The sequence below is a fragment of the Rhinatrema bivittatum genome, chromosome 3 (assembly GCF_901001135.1).
Source record: "Rhinatrema bivittatum chromosome 3, aRhiBiv1.1, whole genome shotgun sequence".
NCBI lineage: Eukaryota > Metazoa > Chordata > Amphibia > Gymnophiona > Rhinatrematidae > Rhinatrema > Rhinatrema bivittatum.
This window is the reverse complement of record NC_042617.1, coordinates 483,859,297-483,881,526: the sequence shown is the minus strand read 5'-3', so window position 1 is coordinate 483,881,526 and position 22,230 is coordinate 483,859,297.

Sequence of the window (22,230 nt, the reverse complement as noted above, 5' to 3'; positions counted from 1 at the left end):
TATGTTTGTATGTTTCAGCATGCACTTACATTTATGGTGTTAGAAACACAAGCTTTTGCTACCTATTTTATAACATTTTAAGAATATATTTATAGTGGAGGAGTAGCCTAATGGTTAAACAGTATGCCATGAACCAGGGTCAAATCCCACTGCTCCTTGTGACTGTGGACAAGTCACTTTATCCTCCGTTAACTCAAGTTAGGGATATGCAGAGGTAACAAAATTTGTTTTGTATTTTGGTTCATTTTCATGAGGTTTTTTTCCCCATGAATTTTGATTCATTTAATGTTTGATTTGTTTCTTTTGTTTAAAAAAAAATCATACATTAAAAAAAATAAAATCCCAAAATGGACAAATAAAGGAAACAGGGCTTCCTAAGGACTCCAGCCCCTGCCACCCATCCCTCCCACCCAAAAAAATGCAAAGGCCAGGATATCCAACAGCCCCTAATTACTCAGTCTGTTGGGGATCAGCTGGTGAGGTCTAGGCTCTATGCAAGGCTGAGGCTTGGAGGCCTGGCCCTGATGCCTTGGCCTAGGCTCGATGCCAGGGCATAAGTTGGATGCCAGGGCCTTTGCCTTTGTCTCGGTTGGAACCCAAACCTAATGCTGGGGCCCAGTCCGGAGGATGGGTCCTGATGCCTGGACCCCAGGGCCTTGGCACAGATCTGATGCCACAGCCTGGCCCAGAGGCCAGATCCTGATATGGGGGCCTTAGATGGGACCCAGGCTCGATTCCAGCGCCCAACCAGAGATCAGGTCCTGATACCTGGGCCTCTACCTAGTCCAGGGCCTTGACTCAGGCTCAAAGCCATGGCCCGATCCAGAAATCAGGTCCTGATGCCGGGGCCTCAGCCTAGACCCAGGCCCAATGCCAGGGCCTGGCCCAATGGGTGCCATTTTGATGAATGGCAACCTAATTGAACTGCTGTACATCAAAATGGTGCCATCTGCTGGGAAGGATACACTGGAGCTAATTAACTCTGGCCCAACCCCAGCAGACAACACCAAGAACAAAAAAGAAGAAAGAAGATGCGTAGAAAGGAGCTCTGAGGCCTGGACTCTGGGCCTGGGCTTAACCCTGGGACAAAAGCCAGGCATCAGGACCCAGCATCCGGGTTGAGCCTAAGTGTCAGGCCAGGGACCAATGTCTGGGCCCTGGCCTAGGCTGAGGCCCTGACATTGGGACCCGGCCTCAAGGTTGGGCCACTGTGTCAGCCACGGTATCAGATCTGGACCCAGGTATTGGGCCTAGGTCCATGCCAAGGCCCTGGGGTTGGAACCCAGTCTCCAGTGTTGGGCCAGGGCCCAGGCCTTGGCCTAGGCTGAGGCCCAGGCATTGGGACCTGGCCTCCAAATCAGGCCCCGGCATCAGGGCTTAGCCTGGGCTGAGGCCCAGGCATCAGGTTCTGGCCTCCATATCAGGCCCTGGCATCAGGGCATGGGCTGGGCTGAGGCCCAGGTTTCCAGGCCCAGCCTGGCCACATCTTCGGATACCCGATGGATCAGGTAAGTGGGGAAAAGTTTTTCAGGGGGGCTCTGTCTTTGCTTGGGTCTCGGCTGATGCCCCATTGTTGACCCAGGCCTAGGTCAAAACTCCAGCAGAATGCTCAGGCCTAGGCCATGGCCCCTCCTTTGAGCCTTGGCCTATGCCCTAGGTGAGGTCCTGACTTTGGGTCTAGGCCTAGGCCTAGGCTAAGATCCCAGCATCATGCCCAGGCCTAGGCTGTGGCCCCTACTTTGCACCTCGGCATATGTCCTAGAGGATGCCCCGGTTTCAGGCCTAGGCATATGCCCAACTGGATGTTTTAACCAAATTAAACGAATAAGATTTGTTTAATTCAGGGGGGCCCTCAGTTTGTTTTGTGGCTACCCGAATGAAACAAATTGATCCTTATTCTTTGTATTTTGAAAATTTGGTTAAAACAAATGCACATCCCTACCTCAGGTAAAAACTTAGGGGTAGATTTATTAAGCCACAATAAGGATATAATGCATGAAAAACAAAGTTTATCACATGTAAAATGCAGTTTATCTTACAATATAACATATTGCAGTGATATTTAACCCAAAAATTTGCCCCTATTGAAAATTACCTGCTTTGCATGCATCTGCTAATAAAATAATGTGGCTTGCCAACAATAAGAGAAGTCATGTTATTTTAATGAAAACTGAGAAGGAGTAGATATTTTGCTGCAGTAGCAACAAAACACTAATGCACATCTCTATGTTCCCATGCTAATATTTAAATGGCCATGTGGCTGGAGAGAATACCCCTCCCACCATGACCCCCCCCCCCCCCCCCCATGTCTTTGGTTAGATACCACCTACCCTCCTGCTGCCTCTAGCATCCATTGGGGGTAAAAGTCTAAAAAAGATTTTAAAGTTGTATGGTGACACTCTACCCCCCTGCCCAAACCCCTCTCCTTTGAAGAAAAACCCTCCTGGCTCAACCTTCCCCTTGGGTTGTCTACCCCCTCAACGCATCCTACCCCCCAAATCTCTTCCAATTCCCAGCCCCTCCATACAATAGAAAAATTCTCTGGTGTCTAGTGGCCTGACCCACTAGACCCTTCCCCATACATATGAAGAAATATCTGGTGTCTAGTGGGCCTAGAGTACCCAAGAACTATCCTAAAGTTAGCTGATAACCATCTATATTCAATAGTGCAGATAAGTTTATTTGGCTAACTTTGATATCTGGACAGTGAATATGGACCTCTCTGTGGTTTTCCCCATAACCTGACCATGGCAAAAGTTACAGCATTTGCAACTCAAGCCCTTCTCTACTTCCTCTAGATCATCCATTCATGATGGCACTGTGTCAGAAAATGGGTCCACTGGTGGCAATACCTACCCATATCTTTAAGTTGTATCTTTCTATTATTTTTATGAGTATATACCACTGGCACTTTTTTCCCTTCTTTATCAGCCACGAGGAAATGGCAGGAGGGGAAGAGCTGGATTATGGAATAGAGTAACAGTGTGCCGATAGTTGATCTGCTATAATTTTGAAAGGAGCTAATGAATGTGTATCTGATAGAGGGTGTTCATAGCTGTAGGCTATTCCAGAGAAGTTTTTAAAAGTCAAATGCCACAATCCCTAATGGGGAAAATGGACACTGGGCCTTTAAAATTTTCTTTTGCTAGGAAATTTTAAGCACTATTAAAAATAGAGCAAATCTCTGTTTGTGATGGGTAAGAGTTGGTTCACACATAGTAAACTGGATGTTTTGGGAATTGGGGGTTTTTTTTAGAACAATTGCTATGTAGCAAAATTCAAACATTTCAGTTCATTTGACCTCCAGAACTCAAAATGAATCTGACTGCTAGGGATTCCTAACCCCAAATAATTATTCTAAATTCTAATAATCCCAGGTGGAGTATAGCGCACGTACGACTTTCCCAAGGTCAGACAATGAATGTAGTGCAAATATGATATAAGTCCATATATTCAGGTTTCACAGTTCTGTGCTCTAATTGCTAGGCTACATTGCCATTTTATACTAATATATTTTAAAGGCATTATTAAAACCTGAAAGTCTTATTGATTTTTTTGCTTTTGTGAGCTAGAGTCAGAATTAATGCTATTTCAATGTAGTGTTTTTAATTTACTTTAATTTCCTTTGGTTTGCTTTTATAGAACACTGGAGACACTAGAACTGAGTGTTCTTTATTTTCCAATTTTACTGTTCACTGTTTTGGGAGTTCTTAACTATTCTGTAATCTAACCATCTACCTAATGTTGTGCATTTATTTCTTGTGTACAATTAAAAAAGTGAGAGAGATGGGAAGAGTCCTTTTTCTATAGTGAAAAAAGAAGGCTGATTATTATAATTTACAATAGGCTAAACAAAATAAAGAAAAAAAAAACTAGTTTATGTAGCAATCTTAAAATATGTTAATTTATAAAACTGTATTATCATAATATGGGTAAACGCAGTAGAAGCGAGAATTGGCAGGATGATCACATATAAGATGATTTAAGCAAATTCAACTAACAATGGCTTCCTTGTCAAGCCACAGATCCTGAACTGCAATATCCATTTTAGCCATTAAAGACAGTCAAGCATGTTAAATGTCTGAAGAAAGAAGGAGAGGAAATCTGAGAGCAAGTGATGCTGATACCTGGATATAATTAGAATCTGATAACTTTCAGTATAGTTGAGTTTGCAGGATATGGAAATACATTAGTTGGATTAACAAGGCAAAACAGGATCACCATTTTCGGTCTTATTATTAAAGGTTTCTTCACTAGAAACCTTTTTGAATGGACCCCGGGAGAATTTCTCTGTATTCTGACAGTCAGTTCTTCAAAGTTCTCATCAAAGACCTTCAGGTTTTATATTGGCAAAGGCTGCAGTAAGATATGGAATAGCTTGGAGAAGAAACAAATGAAAGGATATAGGAAAAATAAATAGGGAACAGATGTTTATCATTTGAAGTAATATTAGGACCTGGTGACACTTCAGTGAAACCAACTGATAGCATATTTTTAATAAATTGAAGAAAGTATATTTTCAGCCAACGCACAATTAAACTGTGGGATTTGTTGCTGGTAAAAGTCAGTGTTATAGCTGAGTTTAAAAAAGGTTTGGACAAGTTTCTGGAGGACAAGTTCCTTAACCAGTAGTGATTTAAAAGAGGCACTGGGTCAGAACAAGAGGTGACTTCCACCTTCCACTCCAGTAGCAGTGGTCAGTGATGTGGCAGGAAATCAGTACTTCCATTAAGAACTATTAGACATATAGACTTGGGGGATGTCACATTTTATTGCCAATAACTGAAAGTGAACAGTAGGAAATGGATCTTTCCGTTAGGATCTGTTGTAACACATGCACACCTGAAACATACTTTGATATTGATGATTCTGAGCAGCAAAAACAATCTCTGTGATAATGGAGAATGTCAAAGGTCAAACTGACTAAAAAATAAAAAATCACCAAGACTGTATGGCATCCACTCCAGAGGCCTAAAGAGCTCGGAAATGAAATTGCTTGCCTATTACTACTAATCCGAAACCAATCATTTAAAACAGCCACAATACCTAAGAGCAAAAGAATTGCCCTACTGGGTCAGACCAAAGTTTCATCAAGCCCAGTATTCTGTTTCCAACAGTGGCCAATCCAGGTCATAAGTACCTGACAGGATCCCAAAAGGTCAGTAGATTGCATGCTCCTTATCCCAGGAATAAGCAGTGGATTCCCCAAGTCCAACTTAAATAATGATTTATGGACTTTTCTTCTAGGAACTTGCCCAAATCTTTTTTAAATCCAGCCACAATAACAGCTTTCACCACATACTCCGTCAACAAATTCCAGAATTTAATTATGCGTTGAGTAAAAAATATTTCTTCTATTTATCTTAAATGTATTATCTAGTAACTTCATTCTGTGTCTCCTAGTCTTTGTACTTTTTGAAGGAATAAACAATCAATTCACACTTACCTGTTCCACTCCATCCTGTTGTAGACGTGGACTCTTGGGATTAGGTGAAATTGGCACAACCTGTAGGGCCCCTCCCTGCAGGTCTCCACAATGAGCTGGCAGAGCTCATTGTAGCAGAGGCCCAACTGGAGCTTCACCTATACCAGCCCTCATTCCCCTTAGTTTGAGCCCTTGGGTACTGGGGTCAGCAGGGCTTAGGTTCAGGCCTCTGTTGGAGAGGAGAAGATCTATCGAGGTAGGCGAATCACAGGCCAGGATCCAGGGCAGGCTGGATACAGGCAGAGACTGAGTCAGGCAGCAGTCTGGGCAGGCAGAACATGACCAGAGTCAGTAACCTAGCAATGGTCAGTGGCAAGCAGAGTGTCAAACCAAGGTCAAACCAGAGATCTGTCTAAAGGAACACAGGGCAGAGAGGCAGGCAGGAAGGCAAGGAACAGCACAGATGGGAAGAGGAAGACACTGAAGGCTTAAAGATGAGGAACTGACCACATGGAAACTGAAAACTGACCACGGGAAGACGACAAGGAACTCAGGAGCATAGACCAACGCTGATGAGATGAGGACCAGGAACAAAGGAACAAAATCAGGAATGCAGGAATGAAGATCAGGAACGCAGGAACACAAACCAGGAACACACAAAGGCAACTATCACTACCTGGAGGTAGTCGACCTGTTGCCAAGGCATGGATTGCTGGGAGCAGGGCTTTTATAAGGGCTGAAGGCAGTGATGACATAAATGGGCACTATAGGGGATTTCCTGATGTGGGCCCTTTAAATCTCTAACAGGCACACACTGCCTAGGAGGAGCGTTGAGCGCAGTTGACTGCATCCTGCTGCTTGCTGCATCAGGGCTGCAGGAGCACAGCAGTTGGCTGTGTTACTGTTTGGGGTGACTGCCATGGTATTGGGGCTGGAGGTAAGTGAGGCGGTTGGCGGCCTTGCCGCAAGGACTGCCTAATGCAACAGTAGCACTCCTCTTAAACCCCCTTTCTGAGGGTATTGGTTTCTTGCAATGGAGGGTGTGGAATTCTCTTAGCAGGTTGGTATTCATAATGTTGGCAGTGGGTTCCCATGTATTGTCTTCAGGGCCAGACCTCTTCTAGGAAATGAGGCATTCCCACCTCTTGCCCATTCATCAAGAATCCAGGATTTCTTCTACTTCGTAAATTGGGTTATCCTCACTGCTTACTTCCTGCGGTGTAGGTGGTACTTTAGAGGCCCAGAAGAGTACCAAGGGTGTTAGTAAGAAAACATGGAAAACACTTTGGATACCCAAAGTGTGTGGCAATTGTAACTGATAAGTCATGGGCCCAATTTGTTGAAGGATGGTAAATAGTACAATATATCGTGGAGTGAGGCACATGGATGGGACTCTGAGATATATGTGATGGATGCTTAACCACCCGTTTTCCCCTGTCTTAAATTGTGATGTGGGCCTCTGGTATGCATCCATGGTCCTTTTGGCTTTGTCAGCTGCTTTTTTGACTACATCGTTGGTGCGGGTCCAGAGTTGCTGGTGTTCCTGGGCAGACAGTTGAGCTGCTGGTCATGGAACGGTCACAGGGAGAGGCAGAGAGGGCAAGAGTTGCTTCCTGTAGACTACTTGCAAAGGCAAAGCCCTGGTGACACTGCAGATGTGAGAATTGTGAGAAAATTCTACCCAGGGCAGAAGAGAGGCCCAATTATCTTGGCAATATTGGTGTAGGTCTGGAGGAAGGTTGTGAGTGTTCGGTTTGTACGCTCGGACTGACCATTTCCCTGGGGGTGATAAGCATTGGTGAAGTCCAAGGTGATATCAAACTTCTTAAAAGCGATTGCCAGTATTTAGCTGTGAACTATACTCCCCAGTCCAATACGATATGCTTGGGTAGTCCGTGTAAATGGAAGATGTAGAGCGTGAACAGGCATGCTAGCTCCAGAGCAGAAGGGAGACAAGAAAGTGGGACCAAGTGAGCCATTTTTGAGAAGCAAGCAATCACCACCCAAATTACGGTGGTGCCATCAGAGAGAGGGAGATCTACTTTAAAATCATTGGACAATTGGGTCCAGGGTTCCCTGAGGGTTGGGAACAGCTGTAATAAGCCCTAGGATTGGCCTGACAGAGCTTTCTGCTGAATGCACGTGGGGCAAGAATTCACATAGGCCTGAACATCTTGCTTCATTTGAGGCGACCAATAGTATTGTTGAAACAATGCAAGGATTCAAGCCCGTCCAGGGTAACCTGCAACACAGGAGTCATGGGACCATATCAATACCTTTTCTCTGAGTTTGCAGGGAATGACCATCTTCCCTGGTGGGACGGTCATGGAGGCAGCTAGGAGGATCTTGGCTGGGTCAATGATGTGCTTACAAGGTTCTGAGATGTCTTTTGCCTGGAAGGAGTGTGAGAGGGCATCTGCCCAGATGTTCTTGAGAGCCAGAGAATACTTCAGCCCAAAATCAAAGCATTCAGAGAACAAGGACAAGTGAGCATGTCATGCATTCAGTCATTGGGCATGATGGAGGTGTTCCAGATTCTTCTATTTGGTATATATAGTAATACGGTGCTGCGCACCCTCTAGCCTATGATGCCATTTTTCTAGTGCTAACTTAATTGTGAGAAGTATTTTCTCCCCAATGCTGTAGTTGTATTCTACTCGTGAGAATTTCTTTGAGAAGAATGAGCAAGGATAGAGACCTCCCTTAGGAGAATACTGAAATATTATGGCCCCTACCCCAACTGTGGAGGCATCTACATCCAACATGAATGAGCATGTCAAGTCCAGGTGATGGAGACAGGGTTCCCTTAAGAAGGCATCCTTTAGTTCTTGAAAGGGCCCTATCACTTTGGGAGGCCAGATCTTCATGTTATCTCCCTTAAAGGTGAGGGCCGTTAGCGGTACCACAATCTTAAAGTAATTCGCAATGAAGTGGTATAATAGTTGGCAAAGCCCAGAAACCTATGGAGAGCTTGTAGCCCTACTGGATAGGACCAGTTCTTCTCAGGGTCCATAGTACCCAGGTAGAGATGCATCAAGCTAGGGCAAGAGCACATTGTAGAAATCTCATCTTTGTGTATCTTTCCTCATTCCAAAATCACATCAAATCTTCACTGATGTGTACTGTACTGTTCGTAGGTTTGCCTGTTCTTGTAAAACTGCCCCCCAAACCCTAGTCCACCACCAAAACCTCACCTCAAGTTACTAGATGACCCTCCTATAGTGGCATAGATAGTTGACTAACATATGTTACTTTGTTCTTCCTGTTCATACTATTGTTTTTGGTTATAGTTTCCCTATTCGATGTAAACCGATCTGATATGATCTTTCAACCATGAAGGTTGGTATAGAAAAGTGTTAAATAAATAAATAAATAAATATGTGCCAACCTAGAGGCTCTCTCTCCCTCTCCCCTCCCTTCCTCCCAAATAATGTCCACAATAGAATTTACAATATTTATCACAAATTCCACTTCAGGCACATCACACAGCTTAAGGGCAGGAAAAAAGGTGTACTTATTTCCAGCCTTGATAAGATTCATTGTGCTATCACACACAGCATTAATGCTCCTCATTTTCATAAACCCCACCCAAACTCCTTCCCTTTGATTAAAAACTAAAAATTTGCATTCGCATCTCACAATACGATAAATAACACATACATTAAGGCATTATCATGGGCATTAGGGTCCTAATGGCCATGATAACACATTTTGATAAATGACCCTGTCAAGTACCTAATTTAGAGCCTAAATGTAGAAACTTAACTTTTTAAATATCTGCCCCAATGAATAAAAAATTCAGATTTAATTTATTGATCTCTGTTTTCTTCTAAATAAATGAAGGTAAGCTAATTTCTTTCAATTGGCCAAATGATGTCTGATGAAGGGCCTCTATGAGAGTCATCAACAGCATCTTTGATTATGTTTTATGTTGGTCCAATAAATGTTATCACAGCCTACAAAGAATCAAATTTTCTCCAGTCCCAGTTCAACTACTAGAACTCTGTTATTGGACTAACCCAATACATTTGTAACTAGCTTTCAAGAGTTATAGTCCTTTCATTAGGTCAGTGCAAAATGAGAAAAAGGATGCTGGTGCCTGAACAGGCAAGTGAATTATTGTTGAGATTGCAATTTCAGTGTTTATTTTACAATTTGTTAATAGATTTAGTGACAGGATTTCAGGAAGGAGTGATGGAAATGGGCTGGATAAGCTTTGGTGCCTTTCCAACTATTAGATTTCAGAAGATGTGTTTGTTTCAATGTATATAAAGAGTGAGAAAGGTCAGAGAAGGGAAGGTACAGCAGCATTTGCTATTACTAGACAAACATGTTTGGTAATGTTATTGAAAACCAATGGGTCTATTAAATTGAAGGTTCTGTTGTTTCAAAGTATCTGATCATTTTACATTCAAAGGGCTAGATTTTAAAAGCCCTGCGCGCGTAAATCCTGCCGGATTTACGCCCGCAGGGCACTCGCGCGCCGGCACACCTATTTTGCATAGGCCGCCGGCGCGCGCAAAGCCCCATGATGCGCGTAAGTCCCGGGGCTTTGTAAAAGGGGCGGGAGGGGGCATAGCAGCAGCCCAGGGGTGTGTCCATGGGCGTGCCTGGGGTCAGGGGGCAGTCTGGGGTGGGTCCGGGGGCGGGCCGGTAGGGCGTCCCAAGTCCCCCGGCACTGCGGCCTGTGTCAGGGGATGCTGAGGAGGCGCGAGCAAGTTACGCCTACTGGAAGCAGGCGTAACTTGCACAACAAAAGGTAGGGGGGGGATTTAGGTAGGGCTGGGGCTGGGGTAAATAGGGGAAGGGAGGGGAAGGTGGGGGGACGTGGAAAGAAAGTTCCCTCCGAGGCCACTCTGAACGGAACGGAGGCAGGCTGCGCGGCTCGACGCGCGCAGGCTGCCGATTTTGCACAGCCTTGCGCGCGCCAACCCCGGATTTTATAAGATACGCGCGTAGCCGCGTGTATCTTATAAAATCCGGTGTACTTTTGTTCGCGCGCACGTATGTTTTTAAGATCTACCTCAGCGGTTTTACATTTCTGGATAACTTTAAAGTTGCCCTGTAGAATACTGATTCTAAGTTCATTGATAGAATGGTCTATTTTGGAAAAATGCTCCCCCCACAATCTTCCTCTTCCTCTTTTTTTTTTTTTTTGCTTATTATTTTATATTTGTGGGAGGGGGGGTCACTTATCTCTTTATTATATGGTCTGCTTCATCAATGCAGTATCCTTCCTCACTCTTTCTACATTGGATGCTGTATACCATGGACTCTTGATCCTGTTCGAAATTGCAGAGGGAATAACATGAAACCTTTTTTTTTTTTTTTGCAGATGGCACTAAAATCAGCAACAGACAGTCCTCAAGGAGGAGACAATGTAGGAATGATCTAAGAAAGCTGGAGCTGTGGTTGAGTGCTTGGCAGCTACGATTCAATGGAAAAAGAATGCAGAGTATAAAAGGGAGAAGAATATAATGGTGGATGACACATTAATATGCACTAGTCAGGATAGAAAATTCATGGTGGTCATAACTGATGATCTGTAAATAACAAGTCAGTGAAATAAGGGGCAGTGACTAGTGCCAGCAGAATGCTACGGTCCATAGGAAAAGACATAATAATCAGTAAAGAAAGAGATGATGGTTCCTCAATATACTTCATTGGTAAGGCCTCAACTGGACTATTGCATCCTTTTCTGGCGGGAGCACCTTTAAAGGGTCTATAGATAGAGTAGAAGTGGTTCAGGGAAGGCTGACTAAAGTGGTATAGTTTGTTTCTTTTGTGGACTCCTAAAATAAATGGAGGGTGCCCATAAATTTAAATGACAATTTTCATTCCATTTGTTTGTTTTCCAATTAAATCTGTGGGTCATTGGAAAATGCTGCATTGAGACTGGTAACTATAGCAACAACCAATGCCTGTGTGAGGTAGCAGACTGGCTAGAACCAAGGCAGGAGAAATAGACAAGTAGACAGGATGGAGGACTAATCAAGGTGTAGCATTTTTTAACTAGCCTATAGCTAGCATCTGGATCAAGTGACTGACATCTTCCTAATGAAAGATCTCAGCATGTGCAAAGAAACTCCACTTTCTTTGTTGGATTACACAGAGAAGGATTGTCCTTTCAGAAACTCTATTAAAGTAAAAAAAAATGTTTAAAATAAGAAAAGAGAGACAAATTTTAGCATTGGCAAATGGCTTTTTCTTATCTTCACTGCTGCAGTCACAGTGCTATCATTGTGAGAAAGAAACAAAAGTGCTGATGCTTTTTGTCTGTTCATTCAGGGCAAAGGGTAGTGGAGAGGTGATAGAGAAGCAGTGCCAATCCCAATACCAGTGTTGTTATCCCTGTGAGTGAGTAACAGGAATTAGATCTACTTTACAGCATATTCCAGGTACTTGTGACCTAGTCTGCCAATGTCAGAGATAGGATGCCGAGCTCAATGGACCTAAGTCTGACACAGCATATAAATTCTTATATTCTTAACAAAAAACAGCAGTGATTTCTTTTGTCTCTGACTGCACAGTGAATGATTTAACTGGCAGAGAGAGAACAGAAGTTTTTTCTCTGTGATACAGTTTCTGCGTGTGTATAAAATGAGTTAATTAGCAGCACACACAAATGCAGAGGGGTAGATTTTATAATTTAGCGCCGAGCCACGCAGCCTGCCTCCGTTCCCTCCGAGGCCGCTCCGAAATCGAAGTGGCCTCGGAGAGAACTTTCTTTCGCCCTCCCCTCCCCTCACCTTCCCCTCCCTTCCCCTACCTAACCCCCCCCCCCCCACCCGGCCCTATCTAAACCCCCCCTACCTTTATCGCCGGATTTACACCTGCCGGAGGCAGATGTAAATCTGCGCGCGCCAATGGGCTGCTGGCGCGCCATCACCCGACCTGGGGGCTGTTCCGGAGGGTGCGGCCACACCCCCGGAATGCCCCTGGGCCGAAACCACGCCCGTGGTGCCGCCCCCGAAACGTCACATCACCAGCGCCACCGAAACACCGCGTCGTGACCCGCCATGCCCCCCGCCACGCCCCCGGCACGCCTCTCCATGCAAGTCCCGGGACTTACGCGCATCCCAGGGCTTGTGCGCGCCGCCGAGCCTATGCAAAATACGCTCGGCGCATGTATGGGGGGTTTGGGGTAGGTTTTCGGGGGGATACGCGTGTATCCTACGTGCGTACCCCTTTGAAAATCTACCCCACAGTGAATGTGTGTGTGAGAGAGACCCTTTTTCACATACTGTGAAGGATAGCCCTAGAAAGACAGAGACTGAGTTTGTGCCATTAACAAGCTTATAACTCTACTTGGCAAGTTGGCACTGTGCTCGCTAAGCACTGACGTTAACTCATTCTGTCAACTTGATTGAGTGCTTGTGACAGACAGACGCTCAGTGTTCCATATTCAAAACATTTAACCGGTTAACTCAGAAGTTAGCCAGTTAAATGAAAATGTGGGCCCTTATCTAGTTAAATTCTAGCCAGCTAATAAGCTGGCTAGAATATATCAAGCTAATAAGCTGGCTAGAATTTAGCGAGTTAAGCTAGGAGTGTTTTGCAGATGTAACTAGGAGGAATTGAATTAGCCGGCTAACTTAGACCTGGATTCATCAAAATGCTATAAATATAGTGTAAATAGCACCTGTGATTAAAAAAAAAAAAGGTGGGGCGGTTAGGATAATTTTCCTGGTACTGCATTGCATAGGCATTTTTCTACAATACATATTACATTTATTGCACCTGTTATTTTCACATTGCAAGCTAAGACATCCATCATGTGCTGTATTACGGACTGAAAAGGTTTTTACTACAATTGGTGGTTTGGGCTGCAAGAAAGAGAGCTTCTATAGAGATTTATATCTAAGCTATCTATTTATACCGCTGTAAGAGGGGACACTAGTAACTCATGGTGAGAATTGGGAGGGTGGGGTAGGTTTTGGGAGGCTGTTTTACACGCACAATCATAGGTACGAATAGCACAGTTGCCATCAGTGAAGATTTTATGTGCTATAAAAAGTTGACAGATGCAAGCCTCCACAGAGATTCTCTCTCTCTCTCTCTCCCTCCCTCTTTCTCTCTCTCTCATCCCCTCCAAACCGGCATTTGTGATAAAAGCTGTTTTGGCCAGTAATGCACAGAAAACAGGTGTAGTTGTTGCTGTGTGTTATTCTATTGCATGCCAAATTCCTTCCACTTGAATACAAATTTTAAATTTGTATAATCCTTTTGCGATGCGATATTTATCATGCACATTACAGCGTTATTGTGGGCATTAGGGCGATTTGAAAAATGACCCCTTTAGTTGGCTAAGACTGGTTGGGCCAAAGACCTATCCTAAAGTTAGCTGGCTAACTTTAAGAGAGCCAGCTATATTCAATAGTGCAGCTTCACTATTGAACATATCTCCAAAGTTAGCTTGCTAAGTTTATCTGGCTAACTTTGCTATCTGGACTGTGCCTGATATAGACTTCTCGGTCAGAATTAGATTGGTACTGGTGAGTTATTCAGTATCAATAAAGTGTATTGTAACATCAAAACCCCCAGTAGTCACTTCCAATTCCATGCCACTCTAAGCAAAGGGGAGAGAAGGGAATGGCAGCATGGAGGAAACTGGCAGAGGTAGAGGATTGGGTGCTGCTGTAGAGCTAGCCCAGCCTGTCAGAAGTACAAGCAGTACTAGTAGCAATGAGAAAAAATGTATTCCTGCCCCTGACTTATGTAGCTGCACAAAGTCTGGAATGGGCACAGGCTCAAATCATAAGAAATTAAAATTAAGAAAGCATGTGCCACTTCCACCTGCTCCTTTCCTTCTTGCTTTGGAGCAGGGGCAAAAGGTGAGATAGCAATCTGTGGCTGGCATTAGCATGGTAGGAGCATGGACAGGGTAGAAGAAGTACAACATCTAAAACTATCAGTGTGCTTCTCCATAATTACTGCTTCTGGGGTAATGGAGACAATATTTTCCAAAACTAATTCTAAGGAAGAATTATAATGGAATCTCAGATTCTATAATCAGAAGATATCGAGAAGCTAGTAGCTGAAGATAATTTGAAATTTTTAATCAATAGTGTCTTAGCCTCTAGTGCAGAGGTGGGGAACGTAGATGATAATGAAGATGTTGAAAGCAACCCCCAATAAGAGCAGACAGTGCAGGTAGAGAGCATGAATGATGTCCTTGGTTTTTTACTTCATGCCTACTCTCAACCTAAATTCCAGTGCCAGTATCAGTAGACCCCCAAGGATACAGAAATGAGATCATGAAAGACATCTGTGGTATGGACGGACTTTAAAGTGAAGGAGGGCCCACATTGTTCTGAATGTATTCACTGCAATAAGGCAATCAGTCAAGGAAAGGTACTAGGCATCTGACAAATTCTGGTATGTTTTAGAAGCACTGAAATAGTATTGATAAGAGCATTTCAGCTTCCTGGACCATGGGATGATGTTTATAGGACTGCTGAGCAAAGATGGGGATCCATCTGTGGAAGAAGGAGTGCGTTGTCTTCCAACACAGACTGGAGAACTGATTAGAATGGCTTTAAACTAGCATGGTCAGGGATAGATAAACAAAACCCTAAGGTAAGTAAAACATTAAAAAGTTGTATAAAATGAGGAAAAGAGAGCAACATCTAGAATGTTATGTACACTAATGTTCATAGTATGGGAAATAAAGTCCCAAATTTAGAGGCAGTTATGGAAGAAACTAACTTCGAAATAGTGACCATCACGAAAATGTGTTATATGGAAAACAATGACTGGGATATACTGAAGTTATACCAAGCTACAATCTATTCAGGAAGGACCAGGTAGAAAGGAAGGGAGGTGGCATGGCATTATATATAAAACATAATTTTAAGGCAACTGAATTGTAGGAAGCATGCGGTTAGAGGAGGCAAATCGTGTTAATCTGGAAAGAGAGAATGAAACATCTATTTATATTGGTGTAATAAACAGACCTCCATCCCAGACAGAAGAAATGGATAAGATTTAATGGAGGATAAGCACAAAATAATTATGAAAGGGGAAGTGCTATTACTAGGAGATTTCAAAGTGCCAGATTTTGATTGGGACATCCTGCCTGTGGTGTCTTCTAGAAGCAGAGAGACCCTGGATTGTCTGCAATGAGAACTGTTCTGTCAATTGGTAATGGCATCCACACAGGAAAAGGCAATACTGGACCTGGTGCTTACGAATGGGAATAGTATCTCTGATGTTGAAGTGGATGATTATCTGGCATTCAATAATCACCAGATGGAATGGTTCAGTATTAGAGCGCAGAAGATGAAGGTTCATGCAAAAATGAGAGTCCTAGACGTCATGAAAACTAACTTTCCTAAAAAAAAAAAGGTGAATACCTCAAGGAGTCATTAACTGGATGGGAAAACCTAGGGAAAGTAGAAAAGCAGTGGGCAAAACTAAAATGAGATATTATAAGGGCAACTAACCTTTTTGTTAGGAATGTAAATAATGGAAAGAGGAAAAATAGGTCACTGTGATTCTCTAAAGAAGTAGCTGAAAAGATAAAAGATAAAAGATTAGTATTCATAAACTACAAGAGATTGCAACAAGTGGAAGATAGTCTATAATATATGTAATAACTAAGAGAAGCTGGGCGATTAGTCAGAAATGCAAAAATTCAAAAGGAAGAAAAACATAGCAACTATGGTAAAATGAGGGGCCAGACCTTTTTTTTTTTTATAGGTTAGTGATAAAAGGAAGTGCAAAAATGGCATCGTAAGACTCAGAGGTAAAAGGGATGAATATGTAGAGGCTTATGAGGAAAAAACAAAATTTCTCAACAAATATTTCTGTTCGGTGTTCAATTTGGAATGGCCAGGAGCAGAACGACATAAAACAAACACAAATGACATTGGAAGTGAAGTAAACTTTAATTGATTTTCAGAAAAGTGTGATCATGAGGAGCTAACTAAACTTAAAGTAGATAGATAGTGGGGCCAAATGGAATACATCCAAGGGTACTAAGGGAACATAGAGAAGTAGGGATGTGCAATCGTTTTTGCCGAATTGGAAAATTTCAAAGAAATAGTCCAATTCGGCATGGGTTGGAGGACCCGAATCCCGAGACGTATTTTCATAGAATAGACTTCTTGAACTGCTGTGTCACACTCCTTCTTTTGCCTTATTTAAATCCCATCTAAAAACTCACCTTTTTGAAGCTCCTTTTAAATCTTAATCCCTGATTGTCCCACTCACAATTTATTTTTAACTATTGTCTTAATAAATGAAATTCTTCTGTTTCTTTTGCCCTGTATGTTTGTCTTGATTATATTATAAGCTCTACCAAGCAAAGAGTGTATCTTATATGGTTTTTTTTTTTTTTTACAGTGCTGCATATATGAAGTAGTGCTATAGACAGGTTAACTAGTAGTAGTAGTAGTAGTATTTGTCATTTTGATTTCTACTACATCCTGACCAGCCCCTTGCTATTCCCAGGCCACACATTTCAAATTTCCATCCAGTATTTTAAATGATTTGCGATGTATTACTGCATTAGTGTTTCCACTTGCTAATATAAGACTCTGTGCAGAGAGCCATGAAAATTATTCAGACACTTCTCAAGGACAAATCAATAAATTCATTACAAAAAGCTGAAAAATCCTATAGAATATGCACATAAACATCTTACAAATAGATTTTATTTTGAAACAAGTTACATTTTATCAAAAACTATCACCTCCAATGATTTAAGATAATACTGACTAAATATAAAATAGGAGAAAATCAGTGGGGAAAAGCTAACGTTTTTTCCACCATTTCCCATTTTTTGTCATTGTAATAAACACTGAGAAATTCCAGTGAAAAATAAAATAAACACTGAAAATGAAGATACCTAAAAATAAAAACTATCTGCACTCCCTCTTTCTCTCTTCCAATCCCCTCCCTTTCCACACAACTCTTTACCTGCTGCAAAATGAATAAGCAAGGACACAGAATACAGAAAAACAAGACCCCACTTACATGGAGAGAAAGCGGCCTGCTTACACTCTAGAATGGACAATCTATTCAGGAACTCTGCCAAGCCTTAAGAACAAAAGGAATGAATAGGCTTGCTCAATTATTGACAGCAAGTGGCAAACTGACAGCCTCATTCTTTAAAATGAGATGGGTGATATGGGCGCATCATGGTGGTAAGATTTAAATTAGGGGGAGGGATGGAGTTAGGGAGGAGTTTGGGTGGGGTTAAGGCTAATGAGGTGGCGGCACTGCTGCGGGTGATAATGTATTGGACATTATCACCAATGTCCAATACATTATCACCAATCACCAATGTCCAATACATTATCACCAGCTACTGCTGGTGATAATGTATTGGACATTATCACCAGCAGTAGCTCGGGAAATAGCACCATCTCTTGACATGTCCCTATGGGGACGATAGTGTGTGGCACAACCACACCTGTGGCAGGGAAAACTGCACCACCACAATGCAGCTGGCTGCACACTTTCATCCTCCGCCCCTTATTTCACCGCAGCTCATCATTCCACTATATTTATAGCAGAATAATGAATCTAGGTCTAAAACAGTAAGGACAGGAAGCCCCAGAAAACTAACTTTTATCCCAGGGAGATGGAGATTGGGAGTAATCTAGAAGCATTGTCAATTTTAGGAAGCAGAATATCTGGCTTGAAGTTCAGACTGCTGTTAAAAGCATTGAAATAGCACACTGAACTGAAAGAGTTAAAATATAGGTAAAAAGACGTGAACTCACAAGTTGTATGTAAGGTAGCACTGGAAGGATGACATTGTTGCACGGAGTGGACCTTTGGATGGAGGTGAGGTTGATGCCACCTGCAGGAAGAGGCCCTCCCACAGGTCCTCATCATCGGCAGGTGGTACGGGTGGTGCAGAGCCCCAACAGGACCTTCACCAATACCAGCCCTCATTCCCCGCAGGTTGAGCCCTTGGATACCAGGGCTGGCTGGACTTAGGCGCAGGCCTCCGAACGATGAATCCAAAGGTGATGGCAGAAGAGCGGAATCCAGAAGACGCACCAAAATCAGGGCAGGCAGCAAACAGATGAGTCCAGGAGGAGGCCAAAGTTCAGGGCAGATATCAGGAAAATATTAAGGAAACACTGGCACATATTCAAATTTTACCGACATTTCAAGATAAACAAATTATGATAGCCAAAATGTGAGACAAAAACCTTAAAGATCTATTGTCACCATCAGCATTATCGATGAATAATTCAGATTGATATCAGACTGGCAGGACATAGGCCATGTGGTCATTGCACTGTTTGCAATGGGCCAGATCTTAAAAGATACGTGTGGGCGTAGATTTGTTCGTGCAACCCGGCGCGAACAAATCTACGCCCAATTTTATAACATACGTGCACTGTCACGCGCATGTTACAAAAACCGGGGTCGGCGCACGCAATGGGTTTGCACACTCATGCAATGGAAAAGCACACTTGTGCACCTTGCGTGCCGAGCCCTAAGGGAGCCCCAATGGCTTTCCCAGTTCCCTCTGAGGCCACTCCAAAATCGGAGCGGCCTCAAAGGGAACTTTCCTTCTGCCACCCCCCACCTTCCCCTCCCTTCCCCTACCTAACCCGCCCCACAGCCCTACCTAAACCCCCATCCTGACCTTTGTTGCAGAAGTTGCGTCACAATGAAAGAGGCCTCGGTCCCACCCCTGGACCCCTGCCACACCCCCAGACCCGCCCCCTTCCTGCTCCTTTTCGAAGCCCCGGGACTTATGCGCGTCCCGGGGCTTGCGCGTACCACCGAGCCTATGCAAGATAGGCTCGGCGCGCGCAGGGCAGCTTGGGGCAGCTTTTCGGGGGTTACGCATGTATGTTACGCACGTAACCCATTGAAAATGTGCCCCAATGTGAATATGAAAACAACCAGCACACCAATTGGTGCAACTATAAAGAATTTGTTCGAAAAAGTTTCACTAATTGCAAAAGTGAGGGAGTATTATGTAAAGCCATCTGCCCACGCAATAGAATGTACGTAGGTAAAACCTTGAGATCACTAAATAGAAGAATCATTGGGCACAATAGCGAAGCAAATAGGTGAATTGAAGGTAAACCGCTAGTAGAACACTCGACTACAGTAGGACACAAATTTGATGAATATACATTTTTTGTCATAAAAAAACCAGAGAGGAATTGGAGAGGTGGTGATCTAAATAAAACTTAAGACTTGAACAAAAATACATTTTTTATTTTAACACCATGAAGAGTAAAGTCTTTACAATTTGGGGCAGATCTTAAAACCTGCGCGCAGGCATAGATTTGTTCATGCAACCCGGCGCAAACAAATCTACGCCTGATTTTATAACATGTGCACCTCCTTGCGCTCGCCGACCCCGGATTTTATAACATGTGCGCGTCTGCGCACGCATGTTATAAAACCGGGCATACATATGCGTGTGCCGGGTAGAGCACACGCATATGTATGCAGCGCGCACTTCTTTTAAAATCTAGCCCAAAGTGTGCAAGTGAGCTGTTTTTTTATATTTTTACACTGTTTTTTTTAAATGTTTCTGAAGCTCTTTGCTTTCAGTATCTTGATTAATTTTATAGCATGATTCCGATATTTTTAAATTTAAGATTAAAGTATCAGGGTACATATAACTGGGAAGCAGAGTTCAAAGGACAGTTTCCTGCTTATCCGCATGGAAATGCCAGATGCGCTGATTTCGGCATCTGACAAAGCTGATGAAAGGATTTTTTATAGACATTATTTTATTGTTTTATTTTTATTTTGTTGTTATATACACCAAAACATTTAAAAAAGAACTCAAAACATGGCTCTTCAGGCAAGCCTTCAAAGACAGAATCAGCTAAATGCATACACCATAAATAACCCCCGATAGTGAAATAATAAAACTGATAATGATAATGCGGATGACGGTAAACTCGTGATTACTATTTAAAATGTTGGTTATTTGATGCTAGTTTTTTACTTTGCTGCTATTTATTATGCTGGCTATAAACAACTTGCTGCCTTTGACATTACCCGACTATATTTATTACCTCACCTGTTATACTGTTTTACCAGTTGTTTCCTAACCTGTAATATGCCGTTACCAGTAGTTTCTAAAAATTGTAATATTTTGTTCTATCAGATGTTTCTTATATTGCAATATCTTGTTCTAACTGTAAACCGGAGTGAAGGCCTCTAGCTAAACTTCGGTATATAAAAGCGTATAAATAAAAATAAAAACTAAAATAAATTAAATATCTATAAATTAAATGATCAAAATAAGTGTATTCAGAGTATGAATGAATGAATAAAAGTGGATTTATATTCAGATGATAACCAACAAGGACTAAATTGCACAGTCTGGGTAAACAAATAAGCGTGGGAGTAGCTTGCTTATTGTGGTGGGTACTACCCCTAACAAATTAAACTTGATACTTTACTTTGAATGCATATCCAGTGCAGCTCACTGCTTCAATGGTGGGGGGGGGGGGGGGGATGAAGAAATAGGATTTACATCCAGCCAACATCTAACAAGGCATTGATCTGAGCAGTATGAGTATACAAACATCGGGGTAGCTTGCTCAATATGACGGATACTACCCTCAAATATTAAGCCTTATACTTCATCACTTTGATACAGCTCCAACAATGCTCTCTGCATCAATGGCGGGGGTGGAAGGAAATTAGAATAAAAAAGCTACCAAAAAGGGCCATGAACTCAGCAGTCGGAGTAAAAGATAAGTATGAAAAAATAAGTGTGAAAGCTTGCTGGGCAGACTGGATGGGCCTATTGGTCTTCTTCTGCCTTCATTTCTATGTTTCTATATGTTTCTATGTCATCTATTCTGGCACGAATACAGTTATATGCCAAAGATGAGGCAGAACATATTTGCATACTTAAATCTATTTTTTTTAAAAAGCCTATCACGTTTTATTTATTTTATTTTATTTATTTAACATTTTTTATATACCGACAGCCGTTTGCACATCGTATCGGTGTACATTTAACTCAGAACTAACAGGCGGTGCCTTTACATGGAACAGAAACTAAAAATTAAAAGTTTTATTGAGAAGTACAGTTATACTATAATTTATTTACTTTGAGTATACATATATACAGTGCACCCTAAGCCAAAACATTTTTTCTATATAATAAGACCCTTTAAGAAACTGCGAGCAACAGTTGTCACACAAATTATACCATAGATTACTTTTAATGATATACGTCACCATATAACAAGCAATAATATTGAAGTATAAACTTAAAATAATTATGTTGTCTTTGTTTCACTACATCGCCGCTATAATAAATTTTGACACCATGTTTCCATCAGTTTTATTATAACATTGTAGATATTTTATAACCACATTGTATCATGATAACAAAGGAGGAATGAATGTGATATTTTAAAGGATCATTGAGAGTACTTTGCAGGTAAATATAAACTATAACCTTCAGATATTTTTGTAATTTCACTTTCATTTGTTTGTTATTTTTAAATTTGTTTTGTCACTGTTTTTGGTATGTGTATGTGTATGTAATATATATATTTTTAATATAGTGTTCATTTTATATGGTTTTAATTTGATTCTGTATTTGTTTGAAAGTCATTTTTATGTATTTATGTTAATATATATGTATTATAATCATTGTAGCCCCTGAGGCAGCTTGTTCAAATAAGCAAAACTCGGCCAGAGTTAGGCTATCACCTTTCCTAGACCACATAATAAATGAATCCTATTTTTACCAATCATTTCTTCTTGGTTGCTACTTTATCACTTTGTATTGGCTTCTGTCTTGTTTTCTGGGACCATTTTGAGTCTGTAAGGGTCAGGGTGGAGAA